The 19,882-nt window shown below is 44.2% G+C and overlaps 1 protein-coding gene across 2 annotated transcripts in view; it reads right to left on the bottom strand.

The window, feature by feature from the left end:
• Positions 1-19,718, bottom strand: part of PPP2R2D (protein phosphatase 2 regulatory subunit Bdelta) — a 63,077-nt gene extending 43,359 nt beyond the window's left edge. The window contains exons 1-2 of one of the 2 annotated variants that reach the window (XM_021703756.1): positions 19,676-19,714; positions 12,795-12,837 (exon numbers count right to left, since the gene is read on the bottom strand). The gene's annotated coding sequence lies outside the window, so the exon portion shown is untranslated. Of the gene's footprint in view, positions 1-12,794; positions 12,838-19,675 lie in introns of both variants that reach the window. The other variant, XM_021703757.1, reaches the window with a different exon arrangement.
• Positions 19,719-19,882: the final 164 nt, after the last annotated feature.

Raw genomic sequence — 19,882 nt, 5'->3', positions numbered from 1 at the left:
AAGAAGAAGAAGGTAGCGGGAGGGGAGGAATGAAGCGGGGGAAATCGGAGGGGTAGACGAACCATGAGAGACGATGGACTCTGAAAAACAAACAGGGTTCTAGAGGGGAGGGGGGTGGGAGGATGGGTTAGCCTGGTGGTGGGTACTGAGGAGGGCACGTTCTGCATGGAGCACTGGGTGTTATGCAGAAACAATGAATCATGGAACACTTCATCTAAAACTAATGATGTAATGTATGGGGATTAACATAAGAATAAAAAAAAAAAATAGAGCTACCCTACTGTCCAGTAATTGCACTACCGGGTACTTACCCCAAAATGCAAAAACACTAATTTAAAGGGGATACATGCACCCCGATGTTTATAGCAGCATTATCTGAAATAGCCAAAGTGTCCACTGACTGATGAATGGATAAAGAAGAGGTAGTCTATTTCAAAACAAAACAAAACAAAAAACAACAAAAAAACAAAAACAAAACAAAAAAACAAAAAAAACACAAAACACAAAAAAACAAAAAAAAGAAGAGGTAGTCTATATATACAATGGAATATTACTCAGCCACCAAAAAGAATGAAATCTTGCCATTTGCAATAACATGGATGGAGGTAGAGAGTATTATGTTAAGCAAAATAAGTCAGTCAGAGAAAGACAAATACCATATAATCTCACTCATACATGGACTTTAAGAAACAAAACAAACCAGGAAAGGAAAAACAGAGAGAGGCAAACAGAAGAAACAGACTCTTAACTATAGAGAACTGATGGTTACCGGAGGGGAGGTGGGGAGGTGGGGAAGTGGGTGGGTTGGTGGGGGAATGAGTGAAGCAGGTGATGGGCATTAAAATAAATAAACTTAGGGGGGCACCTGGGTGACTCAGCTGGTTAAGCATCTGACCCCTGATTTTGGCTCAAGTCATGGTCTCAGGGTGGGTGATATCAAGGCCTTCGTCAGGCTCCGCACTGGGCATGGAGCCTGCTTAAGATTCCCTCTCCCTCTATCTGTCCCCATCTTTACAAAAGAATTAAATAAAAATAAGCTTAGAATATAACATAGGAATCTAATACAGATTCCAATTAAAAAAAAATCCCAGTCCTCAGGGTGCTTGGGTGGCTCAGTCAGTTAAGCGTCTGCCTTTGGCTCAGGTCATGATCCCAGGGTCCTGCATCTGGCTCCCTGCTGGGCTGGGAGTCTGCTTCTCCCTCTGCTACCCCCCCCAACCCTGCTCATGCTCTCTCTCTCAAATAAATCAAATCTAAAAAACCAAAACCCAAAAACCCAGTCCTCAAAAAACAAGGTCCAAATCAACGTTAGCCTGAGTGTTCTGTATTTTTCTGTAGGTCAAATGACATGAAAAGATGCAACCCCAGGGGCCAGTTCTCAAGGCAGTGGCATGTACTCTCTCCAAGGCAGCTGGCTCCTCCACCAGGATACCACAGGCCCTCATGGCCACCAACCCCAAAGGTAAGAGTCAATGGATTTCTAAAGCAACAATTTATATGATTACCACTTTACCTATTGACACACTTTATCCTGAACGGTATTAAATAGTACACAGAAAGTCCTAAGTGGTTAATTTTATAACTCAAGTCAATTCTTCCTTTTGCCACTGAATTCCACTGTTCCTCTGTGAACATTAAGTAAACTGAGAATGGTTAAAACTTTCTTGTTCTCTCAAATTTCCAGTTGTGATTACAATTACTACCTGAACTTAACCGGGCTCTGTGGCAAAAGAATGTTTTTGGTAGGAGCGCCTGGGTGCCTCAGTCAGTTAAGCATCTGCCTTCAGCTCAGGTCATGATCCTGGGATCCTGGGGTCCTGGGATTGAGCCCCACATAGGGCTCTGCTTAGTAGGGAGCCTGCTTCTCTCTCTGCCTCTGCCCCTCCTCCTGCTCGCTCTCTCCCTAATAAATACATAAATCTTAAAAAAAAATATTTTTGGTAACTACTACTCCTACCAGGACTATCTCTGACATTTCCAAAGACTTCAAAAAGTGACAGACACATCCTTTCTAGTACCATAAAGTCAAAACCTAAGAAATGTGATCTCTAACAATCAGATCACTGAGGTCTGACAAGAGAGAGCTGGACAAACAGGAGCAACAGTGGGGGTAAAGTGGATACAGTCATCTTTGCTTGATGAAACACTGTAAACGGTGAGCTGTGCATCTGGTTTTGGTACAAATTTGTAAGTGGGGATAGTCTAGATGCCAATTTCATGGCAGAAGCTGCCGCTGGTGAGGGAAGGGGATGAGGCAGGTAGTTAGGTTCTAATGGGGTACCCAGAGGTCAGCAACAGGGAAGGTCAGAGGTCTGTCTTGGAAGACCCCACAAGAAGCTGGATCAAACCAGACAGGCCCAAGATGGTGGGTGCCAGGACGGGACCTCTGACAAGGAAGAAAACAAGGAAGAAAAGGTGCAAACCTCCTTCCAAGAAATCCCTATCCCAAGTGACATGTATTCCTCCCCCTTGTTAACAACTGTCCAAAAAAGACAGAAAGCCGACCCCCATGTCACACAGCCCCCTCTCCCCCTAGAGCTCCTGGCTCTCCAAAGTGTGCTTTCCTTTTAATAGATTTTCCTGCGTGTGTGGCTCTCCTCCCCGTCTGCCGGGCTGTGTCTGTCTTTGAATTCCTTCTCAGGACAAGACCAAGAACCTCTGGAAACTCCTTTGGGACAGGCTAGGATGAGGCCCCACGGCCCAGGGTCTCCCCAGTTCACTGGGCAACAGAGAGAGGAGCTAGCAATGGATTTGGGGGTTAACAAAAAGGACTTCAACTTGAACTGTAACTTTTACTTTTTTTTATTTTAAGATTTTATTTATTTGACAGAGAGAAAGAGAGACAGAGAGCATAAGCAGAGGGAGCAGCAGCAGAGGGAGAGGGAGAAGCAGGCTCCCCGCTGTGCAGGGAGCCCAATGCTGGGCTCAAACCCAGAACCCTGGGATCATGACCTGAGTTGAAGACAGACGCTTAACTGACTGAGCCACCCAAGCGCCCCTGTAACTTTTACTTCTTAAAAAAATCTGAAGCAGGAAGGAGCAAGATGTTGGAGGAGTAGGAGACCTAAATTCTGTCTGGTCCCAGGAATTCAGCTAGTTATCAAACCATTCTGAACACCTACAAACTCAACAGGAGATCGAAGAAAAGAATAGCCCCAACTCTCTGAACAGAAAAGCGACCACTTTCTGGAAGGTCTCTTCTGATTGGTTTAGTGTATATTTTTCTGGGGTCGTTGTAACCCTGTCAACATTTTGTTCTCTCATTCATCTATTGTCCTCTGGACAAAATGACAAGACGGAAAAAAATCACCTCAGAAAAAAAGAACAAGAGGCAGTAGTACCGACTGCCAGGGACCTACTTAATGTGGACATCAGGAAGATGTCGGAACTAGAGTTCAGAATGACAATTATGAAGATACTAGCTGGGCTTGAAAAAAGCATGAAAAATATTAGAGAAACCCTTTCTGGAAAAATAAAAGAACTAAAATCTAACCAAGTCAAAATCAAAAAGGCTATTAATTAAGTGCAATCAAAAATGGAGGCTCTAACTGCTAGGATAAATGAGGCAGAAGAGAGAATTAGTGATATAGAAGACCAAATGATGGAGAATAAAGAAGCTGAGAAAAAGAAAGATAAACAACTACTGGATCACCAGGGCAGAATTCGAGAGATAAGCGATACCATAAGACGAAACAACATTAGAATAATTGGGATCCCAGAAGAAAAAGAGAGAGAGGGGGGCAGAAGGTATATTAGAGCAAATTATAGCAGAGAACTTCCCTAATTTGGGGAAGGAAACAGGCATCAAAATCCAGGAGGCACAGAGAACCCCTCTCAAAATCAGTAAAAATAAGTCAACACCCCGACATCTAGTAGTAAAACTTACGAGTCCTCAGAGACAAAGAGAAAATCCTGAAAGCAGCTCGGGAGAAGAGATATGTAACCTACAATGGTAGAAACGTTAGACTGGCAACAGACCTATCCACAGAGATCTGGCAGGCCAGAAAGGACTGGCATGATATATTTAGAGCACTAAACGAGAAAAGTATGCAGCCAAGAATACTATATCCAGCTAGGCTGTCACTGAAAATTGAAGGAGAGATAAAAAGCTTCCAAGACAAACAAAAACTAAAGGAATTTGCAAACACGAAACCAGCCCTACAAGAAATATTGAAAGAGGTCCTCTAAGCAAAGACAGAGCCTACAAGTAACATAGACAACATACAGTAACAGTCACCGTACAGGCAATACAATGGCACTAAATTCCTATCTTTCAATAGTTACCCTGAATGTAAATGGGCTCAATGCCCCAATCAAAAGACACAGGGTATCAGACTGGATAAAAAAAACAAGACCCATCGATATGCTGTCTGCAAGAGACTCATTTTCGACCCAAAGACAGCCCCAGATTGAAAGTGAGGGGGTGGAAAACCACTTAAAATGGACACCAAAAGAAAGCTGGGGTGGCAATCCTTATATCAGACAAATTAGATTTTAAACCAAAGACTATAATAAGAGATGAGGAAGGACACTATATCATACTTAAAGGGTCTATCCAACAGGAAGATCTAACAATTGTAAATATCTATGCCCCTAACATGGGAGCAGCCAATTATATAAGCCAATTAATAACAAAATCGAAGAAACACATCGACAACAATACAGTAATAGTAGGGGACTTTAACAACCCCCTCACTAAAAGGGACAGATCATCTAAGCAAAAGATCAACAAGGAAATAAAGACTTTAAATGACACACTGGACTAAATGGACTTCACAGATATATTCAGAACACTCCATCCCAAAGCAATGGAATACACATTCTTCTCTAGTCCCCATGGAACATTCTCCAGAATAGATCACATTCTAGGTCACAAATCAGGTCTCAACCGGTACCAAAAGACTGGGATCATTTCCTGCATATTTTCCGACCACAATGCTTTGAAACTAGAACTCAATCACAAGAGGAAAGTCGGAAAGAACTCAAATACATGGAGGCTAAAGAGCATCCTGCTGAAGAATGAATGGGTCAACCAGGAAATTAAAGAAGAATTAAAAAAATCCATGGAAACAAATGAAAATGAAAACACAACTGTTCAAAATCTTTGGGATGCAGCAAAGGCGGTCCTAAGAGGAAAGTATATAGCAATACAAGCCTTTCTCAAGAAACAAGAAAGGTCTCAAGTACACAACCTAACCCTACACCTAAAGGAGCTGGAGAAAGAACAGCAAATAAAGCCTAAACCCAGTGGAGAAGAGAAATAAAGATCAGAGCAGAAATCAATGAAATAGAAACTAAAAGAACAGTAGAACAGATCAACGAAACTAGGAGCTGGTTCTTTGAAAGAATTAGTAAGACTGATAAACCCCTGGCCAGACTTATCAAAAAGAAAAGAGAAAGGACCCAAATAAATAAAATCATGAATGAAAGAGGAGAGAGAACAACCAACACCAAAGAAATACAAACAATTATAAGAACATATTATGAGCAACTATATGCCAGCAAATTAGACAATCTGGAAGAAATGGATGCATTCCTAGAGATGTATCAACTACCAAAACTGAACCAGGAAGAAATAGAAAACCTGAACAGACCTATGGCCACTAAGGAAATTGAAGCAGCAATCAAAAATCTCCCAATTAAAAAACAAAACAAAAAAATCTTCCAACAAACAAGAGCCCCGGGCCAGATGGCTTCCCAGGGGGAATTCTACCAAACATTTAAAGAAGAATTAATACCTATTCTTCTGAAACTGTTCCAAAAAATAGAAATGGAAGAAAAACTTCCAAACTCATTTTATGAGGCCACCAGCATTACCTTGATCCCAATATCAAAGACCCCATCAAAAAGGAGAATTACAGACCAATATCCCTGATAAACATGAATGCAAAGATTCTCACCAAAATACTAGCCAATAGGATCCAACAGTACATTAAAAGGATTATTCACCACGACCAAGTCGGATTTATTCCTGGGCTGCGAGGTTGGTTCAACATCTGCAAATCAATCAATGTGACTGATAATTTAATGTGACTGATAACATTAATAAAAGAAAGAACAAGAACCATATGATCCTCTCAATAGATGAAGAAAAAGCATTTTGACAAAGTACAGCATCCTTTCTTGATTTAAACTCTTCAGAGTGTAGGGATAGAGGGTACATACCTCAATATCATAAAAGCCATCTATGAAAAACCCACAGCGAATATCATTCTCAATGGGGAAAAACTGAGAGCTTTTTGCCTAAGGTCAGGAACATGGCAGGGATGTCCACTATCACCACTGCTATTCAACATAGTATTAGAAGTCCTAGCCACAGCAATCAGACAACAAAAAGAAATAAAAGGCATCTGAATCGGCAAAGAAGTCAAACTCTCACTCTTTGCGGATGATATGATACTTTATGTGGAAAACCCAAAAGACTCCACCCCAAAACTGCCAGAACTCATACAGGAATTCAGTAAAGTGGCAGGATATAAAATCAATGCACAGAAATCAGTGGCATTCCTATACACCAACAACAAGACAAAAGAAAGAGAAATTAAGGAGTCGATCCCATTTACAATTGCACCCAAAACCATAAGATACCTAGGAATAAATCTAACCAAAGAGGCAAAGGATCTGTACTCAGAAAACTTTAAAATGCCCATGAGACAAATTGAGGAAGACACAAAGAAATGGAAAAACGTTCCAAGCTCATGAATTGGAAAGACAAATATTGTGAAGATGTCAATGCTACCTAGAGCCATCTACACATTCAATGTAATCCCCATCAAAATACCATCCACTTTTTTCAAATAAATGGAACGAATAATCCTAAAATTTGTATGGAACTAGAAAAGACCCTGAGTAGCCAGAGGAATGTTGAAAAAGAAAAGCAAAGCTGGAGGCATCACAATTCTGGACTTCCAGCTCTATTACAAAGCTGTCATCATCAAGACAGTATGGTACTGGCACAAAAACAGACACATAGATCAATGGAACAGAACAGAGAGCCCAGAAATGGACCCTCAACTCTATGGTCAACTAATCTTCAACAAAGCAGGAAAGAATGTCCAATGGAAACAAGACAGTCTCTTCAACAAATGGTGTTGGGAAAATTGGACAGCCACATGCAGAAGAATGAAACTGGACCATTTCCTTACACCACACACAAAAATGGACTCCAAATGGATGAAAGACCTCAATGTAAGACAGGAGTCCATCAAAATCCTAAAGGAGAACACAGGCAGCAAACTCTACGACCTCAGCCACAGCACCTTCTTCCTAGAAACATCGCCAAAGGCAAGGGAAGCAAGGGCAAAAATGAACTATTGGGACCTCATCAAGAAAGAAGCTTTTGCACAGCAAAAGAAACAGTCAACAAAACCAAAAGACAACCGACAAGATGGGAGAAGATATTTGCAAATGACATATCAGATAAAGGGCTGTTATCCAAATCTATAAAGAAGTTATCAAACTCAACACCCAAAGAACAAATAATCCAATCAAGAAATGGGCAGAAGACATGAAAAGACATTTTTCCAAAGAAGACATCCAAATGGCCAACAGACACATGAAAAAGTGCTCAACATCACACGGCATCAGGGAAATCCAAATCAAAACCTCAATGAGATACCATCTCACACCAGTCAGAATGGCTAAAATTAACAAGTCAGGAAACAACAAATGTTGGCAAGGATGTGGAGAAAGGGGAACCCTCCTACACTGTTGGTGGGAATGCAAGCTGGTGCAGCCACTCTGGAGAACAGTATGGAGGTTCCTCAAAAAGTTGAAAATAGAGCTACCATATGACCCAGCAATTGCACTACTGGGTATTTACCCCAAAGATACAAATGTAGGGATCTGAAGGGGTACGTGCACCCCAATGTTTATAGCAGCAATGTCCACAATAGCCAAACTATGGAAACAGCCAAGATGTCCGTCAACAGATGAATGGATAAAGAAGATGTGGTGTATATATATGCAATGGAATATTATGCAACCACCAAAAAAACCCCACAAAAAACAAAATCTTGCCATTTGCAATGCTGTGGATGGAACCAGAGGATATTATGCTAAGTGAAGTAAGTCAATCAGAGAAAGACATGTATCATATGATCTCACTGATATGAGGAATTCTTAATCTCAGGAAACAAACTTAGGGTTTCTGGAGTGGTGGGGGGTGGGAGGGATGGGGTGGCTGGGTGATAAGACATTGGGAAGGGTATGTGCTATGGTGAGCGCTGTGAATTGTGTAAGACTGGTGAATCACAGACCTGTACCTCTGTAACAAAAAATACATTATATGTTAAAAAAAAAAGATAATAGGAAGGGAAAAATGAAGGGGGGAAAATCGGAGGGGGAGATGAACCATGAGAGACTATGGACTCTGAGAAACAAAATGAGGGTTCTAGAGGGGAGGGGGTGGGGGGATGGGTTAGCCTGGTGATGGGTATTAAGGAGGGCACGTACTGAATGGAGCACTGGGTGCTACACACAAAGAAATCATGGAACACTACATCAAAAACTAATGATGTAATGTATGGTGATTAACATAACATAATAAAATTTTTAAAAAAAGAAAAAAATCTGAAGCAAATAAGACCAGATATTGAAAGCATGACTACATATTATTATTGTATCAAGTTAATAATATGTATGTAGGTTATTTTGTTTAAAGGTAACTTACAGAGTTTATCAAAATATGAGGTGGCAAACAGTCTGCAGATTTAAAATACTTCTCCTACATGTAAGGTGTATCCTGAAAACAATGACATCATAACATTTCTTTAAAACATGCAGGTAGATGGCTTACTGTGAACAGCAGAAACAAAGCTGGACGTAGCCCCCGCCGCTTTATGAAGTCAGGTGTACTTACGAATGCACTGGGACGCACAAAAGGCACTGAAGCCCCCCCAACCTTTCAATAATTATTAGCTAGGTTATTGTTTGGCTTTGTTTTAAATCTAGTTAATGATACCAGTGCTTTTTAAAGGGTGTGCTTTTATGGATATCTATTTTGCCATTCGAGATGCCGGGAGCAGAAACATGAAAAGTCAGCGACAGTGTTCAGGGAGTTTTCGCACACAGTGAGACCAGCCCAAACAGCAGGTGCTCATGAGCAGCAAGGGGAACTCTCCTGGGTTCATTCTTAAAGAGCTAGTCTTTTCCTTTTCTTAGGGACCCTTTTCTCCTTATCATTACAAAACACAATGCATCCTTGGTGTGAAACATGTAACAATACAGAAGCATACGGCATAAAAGCAGACATCCTTCGTCCGTGTAAATGTGAGCCCCGGCTCTCCACAGGCCCCCACTGTGAACCACTGGGCAGGGCACCTTCACACTATGCATTTACAACCACGCTCCGTTTTACAGGGGAATGCTGTTCTGCAAGCTGTTGTTTTTTTTTTTTAAAGAATTTGTTTATCTGAGAGAGAGAGAGAGCGCGCGCAAGAGAGGGGGTAGGATCAGAGGGCGAAGTAGACTCCCTGCTGAGCAGGGAGCCCAATGCAGGACTCAATCCTGGGACTCCAGGATTATGACCTGAGCCGAAGGTAGCTGCTTAACCAACTGAGCCACCCAGGTGCCCCAAGCTGCTGTTTTTAACCTCATGTCACAGATTGCTTTCCGACAGGTATGGACCCCTTTAATGCACAATATGGGCATACCATAATGCTTTTATTCATTCATTCATTTATTACCATAATGCTTTTAATCACTTCACCACTTTTGGGCATTTCAGTTTTTCCGGATGTCTGCTTGCTGCACAGTGCACAACTCTGTAAACACATGATCCTGCAGTGCTGGCATGCTCCTGCAGGGTTCCTGCAGGTGGAATCATGGGGTTGCAACCTGGCTTTAAGTTTAACAGTCACAGGGGCGCCTGGGTGGCTCAGTCGTTAGGCATCTGCCTTCGGCTCAGGTCATGATCCCAGGGTCCTGGGATCGAGCCCCGCATTGGGCTCCCTGCTCCACGGGAAGCCTGCTTCTCCCTCTCCCACTCCCCCTGCTTGTGTTCCCTCTCTCGCTGTGTCTCTGTCAAATATATAAATTAAAAATCTTTAAAAAAAAAAGTTTAACAGACACATATGCTAAACTGCCCTCCAAAAAATGAGCATACTCTTTCCAGAAATGTCAAACAAAAGTAAAACCTCACCACTACTTTAAAATTTCTTTGCTCAATACCATTTCTTTGATGATTTATATTAACTCTTTCACTTATCCTTTTTAAAAATGAATTACATGCCTATAGATAAGGTTAAAGATGAAGACCTCTCATCTGCTTTTTTCACCCCAAATTTCCTAATTATCATCTGGGAACTTGCTACCTTTGGGGCAAGGACGAGGACTCACTGAGAACTCACAATTTATTAAAACATGTCCTGTGGGCCAACATTGTGCTCGGTATTGTGCAAACGTGGGGTGCCTGGGTGGCTCAGTCGTTAAGCGTCTGCCTTCGGCTCAGGTCATGATCCCAGGATCCCCACATCGGGCTCCCTGCTCCGTGGGAAGCGTGCTTCTCCTTCTACCAGTCCCTCTGCTTGTGTTCCCTCTCTCACTATATCTCTCTCTGTCAAATAAATAAAATATTAAAAAAAAGAAAGACAAACGTGTTTTGTGCATTCACACACCTGCATCCCTATTTTAGTTGTGGTTTTCTGACAGATGGAGATCAAGCAGGCCACAGTCTGTTCCACGCTCTGAGCCCAAAGCCCTGTCCAGGATTTCTGTTTTCAGGGTTGGTCCCCGCCTCTGAGCTCTGAACTCCAGCTTCTATTTATGTTCAATTTATGAGCCACCCTTCTTGTCCCACTTACCATTCGCAGTCTAAACCGCTACTGACCCACACACAGATCTGACTTTCCTTAATTTCCAACAGCAGCAATAGCAACAAAAAATCCCCTTGTAAAAGATCCATGTTTAGCAGACTTAACTGAACTCTGGGTAGGAGAGCATATGAACTAGGGGGCAGAAGAATTAAAATTCAAGGTTTATAGTAAAAAATATTTAGAGGTTACTATTCATAATGTATAAAGAGCTTTTAAAAATTGATTTTCAGGGTGCCTGGGTGGCTCAGTTGGTTAAGCGACTGCCTTCAGCTCAGGTCATGATCCTGGAGTCCTGAGATCGAGTCCCACATCAGGCTCCCTGCTCAGCAGGGAGTCTGCTTCTCCCTCTGACCCTCCTCCTTCTCATGCTCTGTCTCTCATTCTCTCTCTCGCAAATAAAAAAAAAAACTTAAAAAAAAAAAATTTAAAAATTGATTTTCAAAAAGCTCAGGCGAAAACCAGAGAAATGATGTGATCTAACAATTCACAGAAGAAACAAATCGTCAATAAAAAGTCTCTGTTGCTAACTGGTGAGGAAACACAAATTACAGCATTAGATTTGCCGTGAAGACAGCTAACATGAAAAAGCCTGATGTTCTCAGTCAGTGAATGGGGTAAAGAGAACTCCTGGGGAAGGTTTAAGTTGGCATCGTCTTTGGGAGGGCAATTTGGCAGCATCAAGATTTGCCAGTGTGTCCATTCCTAGGAATCTAGCCACAGAAATTCCCGAATGGGCAGGTGGGCGACTAGACTATTTACCGTGGCATCTTTAGTAACAGCAAAAACTGGAAACCACCAATGAGACTAGTTAAATAGATGAGCTAATTAGTATAATGCAACAATATGCAGCCATCAAAAGAGACCAAACAGAGCTATGCCACAAGACAGCATGGTTAAAATTATTTAAGTATGGGCTTTGGACTCAGAACACCTGGACTGGATGGATCCTGACGCTAGCACCCACTAGCTCTGTGACCTTGGGCAAAGTGACTTATGTTCCTGAGAGTCAGTTTTCTCATTTACCAGACAAAGGCAAGAGGAGCACTTATATCTCACGGCGTGGCTGCCGCAGTCGATGAGGTCAGGTATGTACACAGATCAGCAGAAAGCCCGGGTCACTGTAAAATCTTAAATTACATACTAGGGATGCAAAAAAGGTGCAAAACAACGTTTATAACAGGATTCACATTTTGGGCAAAAAAAAAAAACTGCTTACATACAAACTAAGTTTTAAAATAGAAACGAATAAATGCATAGGAAGTGGTCTAAAAATGCACACACAACAGTTAAGAGTAGTTACCTCTGGGGAGGATTCCTGGACGGCAGTGAAGAGGACATTTCACTTTTACTCTTTATACATCCATATCATTTAATTTTTCTTTAAATATTGAATGCTCTGCTTTCATAGTGACAAAAACAATAAAATCCAGTAAAGATGAGAAAGGACAGCTCATCTTGAAATCTGCCCTATCTTTTATTCCTACTGCTTAGAGCTCACTGTAAAGCAGCAGTTCTCAAAGTGTTGTCTGTGGACCCCTGGGGGCCCCCAGGAACCTTCCAGAGGTCCCTGAGATCAAAATTATCTTCCTACTAACGTGTTGCCATCTGCACGGATGAACAAAAGCAAGGGTGGTGGAAACTGGTGGCACCTTCGCTTACAGCACGACTGGGCAGCGGAGCGTGCACACGCACTTGCACACACGCTCGCGCACGCACAGGCACGAAAGCAAGCAAGCCAGTCTCACCTAGGGCTGTCCTGATAAACAGTCAAACTCATTAATTTTACTCAATCCCAATCCTTTGGTATGAGTTTCTTTAATATCTTTGTGGTAAAATGGTCACTATGCATACATCACGTCTGCTCCACCTCCAAGTACAGGGACTGTCTCAAGGAAAAGCACATGCATAGTTGTTTGTATTGCAAGCTGAACTAGTCACTCTTCCCATGGAATGCCATTTTTACATGAAAGAACAACTCACCAACTATGGTTATTCAGACTTGGGTATCTGGCAGAGAAGTTTCCTGAAAATGAACAAAGGGAGCCTCTCACTTCACAGAAAATAACTGACAGCATTTGTTGCCAATGTTAATATCCACACTTTCAAGAGGAAATTTGAATTTTGGAAAACTTGTATCTATTTCTATTACTTCCCGATTCAAGACTTTTCTGAGGAAATCAGCTGTGACATTAACAAACGTGATTTTCTTTGATCTTCTATAATGAAATGTACCAACATTTTGAAGATCTGAATAACCCAGTGTACCAGTATTTGGAACACTTGATCCAAATGACCAAAGTATGATGTTACCAAATCACATACATGAGCAAGAGATCCATTCAAAGTACAGGACAGAAGTAATGGATTTTAACATAACAGGGAATAAAAGTTCAATGACAGTTTCAGGTTCTAAAGCATAACTGAACTTGAAGAAACCACCACGTGCTCAGTTTTGCAGTAGTGTTAAAGAAGATCCAGAATTTTATGAAAAGGCTATTAACTCATTCTTACTCTAACTACATACAAGTGTGAGGTCAAATTTTCTTCATATATTTCAATAAAACAATTTCAACACACGGAACGCAGAAGCAGAGCATCTGAAAATCCAGCTGTCTTCTATTAACCCCTATACTTAAGGGTTTCCAAAATGTAAAACAATGCCAGTCTTCTCACTAAATCTTTTGTTTGTTTTGGGAAAGTTGTTTTTCATTAAAGATGTTATGTTCACACGCAACAGACTCATTATTATTTTAAAATGAAATAATGTTTTAAGTTCTTCTGTTTTAATTCAAATACAGTAAATACTGACAGATATAACCCATACAAACCAAAGCTCTCTGATCCTCCTGCAACCAAAGGCTCTGAGAACCACTGGTTTAGCACAGGGGTTGGCAAAGTACAACTTGAGGGTGAAACCCGGCCTCCGCTGTTTTAACAGGGATGCTGGCCCACTGCCGCGCCCCTTGGTTCTGTGGGGTCTGCGGCTGCTTTCCAGCTACACAGGCAGAGCTGAGCTCTGTAGCTGCAAGAGAGACAGCCTGGCCTGCAAAGTCTAAAATATTTACTATTTGGCCCTTTACAAAAAAAAATCTGCAGACCTCTGACTTGGAGTGAGCCCACGTTTCCAGCTTTTATTCAGGCAGTAACTTCCTATTGGCCTCCATTCTTCCCCCTTCACCAACCATTCTCCCAGGGCCAGAGTGACCTCCCTAAAAAAGGTAAAGCTGATGTCACTTTTCTGCTTAGAATCCTAAAGGCTTCCGATCAGGAGATCACTTCCAGATACAATTCAAAGTCCTCAGCATGGTGCTCAAGGCTGTTACTCAGCACTCTTTGGCCCTCCCACTCAGCCCCTCAACACGGCCGGCCACTCCCCTCTCTGCAGAAAGCCGGCCAAGCACTCTGGTTTCCCAGAATGCACCATGCTCTCTCCAATCTCCTCTCGGAGCCTCCTCCATCTGGAACATTCTTCTTCTCTTCCCTTTCTCCCCCTGCCACACCCTGATTTCCTCCCCTTCACTCCCCACCCAAGTCTGTGTCTGGGACACTTCAAGCAAGTTCGCTCTACTTGCTCTGTTCTCAGGAGGGTGCGATGACCTGTCTGTCTCAAGAGAGGGCTTCTGGAGACAGGAACGGGGTTTCTCTATTCCAACATCCACACCGGCTGCCCTTCAGGACACAGTCGTGAACTTTCAGATGAACTAAGCTGAAAGCCGGTCCCCATAACACCCTTCGCTTTCTTCACTTGGCTCCCGGGAGCAACACAGAGTAAGCTCTTCTATGCGAGAGCATCTCCTAGGATAACATTCCCAGCTATCAGTTACTGTGTGTGCCTGTTTGCCAGAGCTTTCCCTGCATTTATGTGGAACCTTCCTAACAACCTGTAACGGCCACAGGGAATAGTATCCCAGTTGTACAGAAGAAACACCACAAGGGAAGTAACCCGTCAAGTTAACACAAAGCTAGTAAGAGGGTTGAATTGGGATTTGTACCAAATGCCTTTCCATATCCTGAGTAACAAGTTGAAGAGACAAGCCTAACCCATGTGCTAAACTGGGGAATAACAAGGAGGATAAAGCCGAGGATTAAATACTACGATATGCTAAGTAAACAGAAAGGTCACACTCTAAGACAGAACATGAGGTGTTAAGAGTGGCTGAACAGTGATTCGTAAAGAAAGTGGACCATGAAAAGGACTAGTAAGTAGGGTGTGGAAGGTAGGCAGGAAACAAAGAATATTCTCAGTCGGGAAAGAAACATGAGCAAGGATCACAGAGTATGAGCAAGAAATACAAGCAAGAAAGGAGCACCGAGTAATAATGGAAAAGCCAAGAGGTTAGGCCTAATTGAAGGGATCTAGGGTGAGTGAAGAGACGGGGGAAATCAGGAAAGCCAAGAAACTGTGATTTTTAGGTCTACATATAGCTACAACCAAACCCAAACACCCTAAAATACATGAGAATTAATTAACAGTCGTACCTAACACTCAAACAACACTTTGCAGGAAACAAAAGCACTGCAGAGTGTTTAATCCTGACAAAAATCTTCTTTTTTTTTTTTCTTAAAGATTTTATGTCTTTGTTTGAGAGAGAGAGTGTGAGCATGGGGGGCAGAGGGAGAGAGAGAAGCAGACGCCCCACTAAGCAGGGATCCCGACTCGGAACTCTCAGCACTCGATCCCAGGACTCTGGGACCACGACCTGAGCTGAAGGCAGACGCCCAACCAGCTGAGCCACCCAGGCGCCCCCTGACAAAAATCTTTTGATATAATTTCTAGATAAGTGAGCTGAGGTTCAGAATGGGCCTTCACACCTGATAAATGGCAGACATGAACTAAACCCAGAATCTCCCATCAAAACAAGACTTTTAAAACCAAGGAATAAAAAAGAAAATTGAGGAGTATGATTTAATATTACCATAAATCTTACACTTACATCTGATTACATAACTAAGATCAGTCCAGCTTCTTGAACATGCAGCCTGATTTCAGAAGCATTACAATGTAGCTGTGCTCCTAAGTATGTGAAATGCCTTAATCTTAAGAAAACCACACATACCTGATTTCCTAATGACACAATCGCCCCATGAAGCTCTCACCTAAATTAAACAGCAAGAATGTTACTAGATCGTTTTCTTGTTTGATGGCTTTCCCCCACAAGATGCTTTCCTGGAAGACTTTTTCAATGGCACAGATATAAATATTAAGTAAATGGGAATCCTACAATGGAATGCAGACAATGTATCAGATTAGGAATACTTTAAATAACCAGACACAGTGTCCCATCACAACTTAAAAAAAAAAAACCAATGATAGATACTGAATGATCATTTTCTACGTACAGGAAAAAAACCCCACAATACCCTAAAAATAATAAATATGATCGAAAAGTTTTGCATTCACAAATACTGGATTTCACTGATTCTAGGGAGCACAGGTTCCTACATGTTAACATTTCTGAAATCAGATGTAGCTCACATCCCATGAAACACAGTATCTTCCTGGTATTGATACCCAAGTGCCCTTAATTTTTGTTTCCCTTCCCCAACTTCAAGGTTTTCCTCTAATAATATATCTCCATAAACCCCTTTAGAAAGGCCGTACCACGTCACCGAGATACCCATAGGATTTATACAACTGCCCAGACTTAAGCTGGAGTTACAGATGAACCTTTAGTTTTATCTCTTTAGGAAAAGATTAACGTCCAATTCAAGACTACAGACCAGATCATGGATTAAGAAACAGATTAAAACAAAACCATCAAGTATAAAGTCAAGACACGTGAAATTACCGATGATGAACCAGCGGCCATCAAGCTACACAGAAAGCTATAAAACCAGGTCATAGCTACAAAGCCCTCTCCAGCCCTCCCCACTGTTTCTCTGGAAAAGCAATCAATGTGCAAAGGCAGCAGGACCCAAAGCTTCCCTGCAAGAAGGCAAGTACAATCATGCTGAAGTAACTCGCATGCAAAATTACTGCATCGTCTGCTGGGTGTGCGGGGGTGTCAGGCTCTTCCCATCAAATCGTCTTTGTGACATCTGCTCTTTGGTGGCCATGTTTTAACCCTTGTTCCTAACCTTCCAACCCTGGGATAGGTACTTCCTCTCAAGGCATCTCATTTTCATTTGCTTTCAGAAGTCAGAAGCCATCTCCTACAATTCCGGCCAGTGAGGGCTCCTGTGAGCTTTAGAAGAGCTGTCCCAAGGCTGGCAGCCACATCCCCCAGCAAGGGCTGCAGCAGGACTGGCCACAGACGGTCCCTGAAGCAGTTCAGCATGCATGGGGTCTGGGGCCAGCCGGCCTGGCTTCAAACCCTGGCTCTGCCGTTACAGTGGCTGCTGACCAACTTAACGGCCCTCGGTGCCTCAACTTCTGCATCTAGAACTGGGAAGAACAGGCCCATTCTCCTAGGCCTGTGTGAAGACGGAACTAATGGATCCAGGTAACAGAGGCACATCAGGAGCACAGTGAGCACTCAATGTCTGTTGGCTATAACTACCCCAGACGGCGTCCTCTACAAGGTGGTTTTTTTTTTGGGGGGGGGGGGGCAGCCAGCCTTCAAGCTGGAGGAGACAGACTAGCAAAGGACTGTAATATCGTGTGGCATCTGCAAAAGGCATTTGTCCAGTGGAAGTTGCCCAAGGAAAGGGCGTAGGGCCTGGGGACTGGGCAATGGTGACTGAGCACCACACATGGAAATCTACATGAATACTTAACAGCTTCCACACAGCGCTCACTACCTAGAGCATAAGCTAACAAACCATTTCTCACTTCCTTTCGGAAGCCTCCCCCCAGTTTTTACTCTTGACTCTTGCTTCTCTGGGCATCAAAGTTCGCCTATTCCACCTGCAGAGGGTGATGACTACAGCCACAAGCAGCTAGCCGCAGGGGAAGGAGCAGTGACCGTCACTCCTGCATCCTGTCACCAGCAGGAAAATTACCAGTTTCCCTCTGAGCCTAGCTCTACTCCTACCTGCAGGAGATGAGAAATCCCTGACAGTGCTATGCTGACCTGGCCCGTGCCTAAGCAAAACCCCACTCTTAGAAAAGAAAAAGCCATCAAATTTTACACAGTACCATACTTCCTTCAGGAGTTATGATTCGAGTCCCCCAAACTATCAGTTTCAAAAACAACAAGAAATCAAAAGCCTCTGTCCACTGAACGCACTGCTCGAGCACTGAGCCCTGAACTGCCTCCTGCTGCCAGGAGCCGCCCTCACTCAGGTGGGGACAGGGCCCCTGCCTGCGCCTCAGTCGTGGTGGCGGGAAGCAGGAAGACATCCACCCCGCAGGGTTCCAGTGGAGCTCTTCCATGTGGAGCGCAGACCAGGACAAACACATCACAAGCCACAGATCTCAACAAATAAAGGGTACCCACATCAGGGCACGAGAACCTCCTTCAAATTACCCAACCTTAATTATCTCCTCCCAACATTTCTCCATCACAGTTGAGTTTGGGCACAAGCTTCTTTATTCTCCTTGCTCAACAATCCCCAGTTGCTAACAATTCCGCTTCCTTTATCACTGACTTCTACAGCAATTACACAATTCAGCAGACACTGCCACAGCTCCGTGACAAAAACAAGAGTCATCAAGACGTCTGCCCCAATTGAGCACCAAGGCCAAAGCCTACGTGGAAGACAGGAGAAAGCTCAACACACACAACAATCAAAAAATACCTGAGTGATGACCACAAGGAAACCTTACAAAAAAAGGTAATCTGCAACACCAAACTTTTAGATGTATTCAAAATTGTAAGGTAGGGATTTAAAACTGCAAAAGGTCCAATCAGTTTGATTGAGTGCACAAAATTATTTCTGTGAAGATTTTTTGAAGAACACCATTTTCAAAGTGCAACATCCCACTGAAAACACACCCTTTCAGTCAGATTTCACCGTTACTTCATTCAGTTCGTCAACAACTTTTTTAGAAAAGGGAAACCAGGAACTGAGCTGGGCGTCGAACTCTGAACGAGCACGTTTTGCTTTACTCCCGGTGAAAACAGTTAACTTGAACGGTCGCCCACTCAGCACACGTAAAACACACTAGTACGCCTTAGATAAACGTAGGAGAAACCAATTATTTACATTATACAAAACCACCTGCTTTCAAACCTCAAATCGTACACGTGCCTACAAATTTCCTGAAGTGCAGTTTTACGTGCTTAGTGACCTGAGCGCGGTTTGTGTCAGGGCCCGAAAATCTCCCGATGTCACGCTGCCGGGGGAGGTGAAGGGGCGGGGAGCGACGTTCAGCAAAGGCGACAAACCCCGGCAGGGTCCCCGTTACTTGGGGCACGGAAGGTGTAGTTCCGGCAGGGACGGCACCTCTCCGCGACGAACGGCACGACGCCCAGGGGACGGTCGCTGTGCCGCTGCGACCGAAACGCCGAGCCGCCGAGCCTCCGAGCCGCTCACACTCAGCGGACAGGCAGCCGCGCGCGGGCTGGGGCCGGACACCGCCCGGCGCCTCCCGCCCGCCGCCCTGACACCCCGCACCCGCGTCCTGGAAGGTCACGACTGGGGAGCTGGGAAACAAAACCCCGGGAACTTTGAAGCCAGCCCTGCGGGAAGAGAACGGCGAGCAAGCCCAGAACCCCAGAACGGTGCAGGCCGCCCGGCCCGCCGCAGCCCCACCGGACGCGGCCGGCCGCCCCCTGCGCTGGGACGAGCCGGGACGCTCCTCGTGAGGCTCCGTGACCTTGGCTGCCTTGTGTGACCCCGCGGGGCCGCCTCCCGGCCGGGGGCCACACCGCCGCGCCCGCCCCGCCGCCCGGAGTGGGGGCGTCGCCGGGGGCCGGGGGTGGGGGAGGGGCGCCGACGGAGCCCCGGCCGCCCCCGCGCCAGGTGCGCGGCCTTACCTTCGGCCACGTCCTCGTCGATGGCCCCCTTGACCTGCGAGAAGCACCACTGCAAGTCGTTGCCGCCCGCGGGGCAGCCGCCGCCTCCGGCGCCTGCGAACACACACCGGGCGCGTCAGGGCCCCGCTCCCGCCCCGCGTCCAACCCCCCGCCCGGGACCCCCACCCGGCGCCCGCCCCGCCCCGCGCGGGCCCCTCACCTGCCATG

The sequence above is a fragment of the Neomonachus schauinslandi genome, chromosome 6, assembly GCF_002201575.2.
Source record: "Neomonachus schauinslandi chromosome 6, ASM220157v2, whole genome shotgun sequence".
Classification (NCBI taxonomy): Eukaryota; Metazoa; Chordata; class Mammalia; order Carnivora; family Phocidae; genus Neomonachus; species Neomonachus schauinslandi.
The sequence above is the reverse complement of the archived record's forward strand: the minus strand, read 5'-3'. Positions and strand labels throughout refer to the sequence as shown.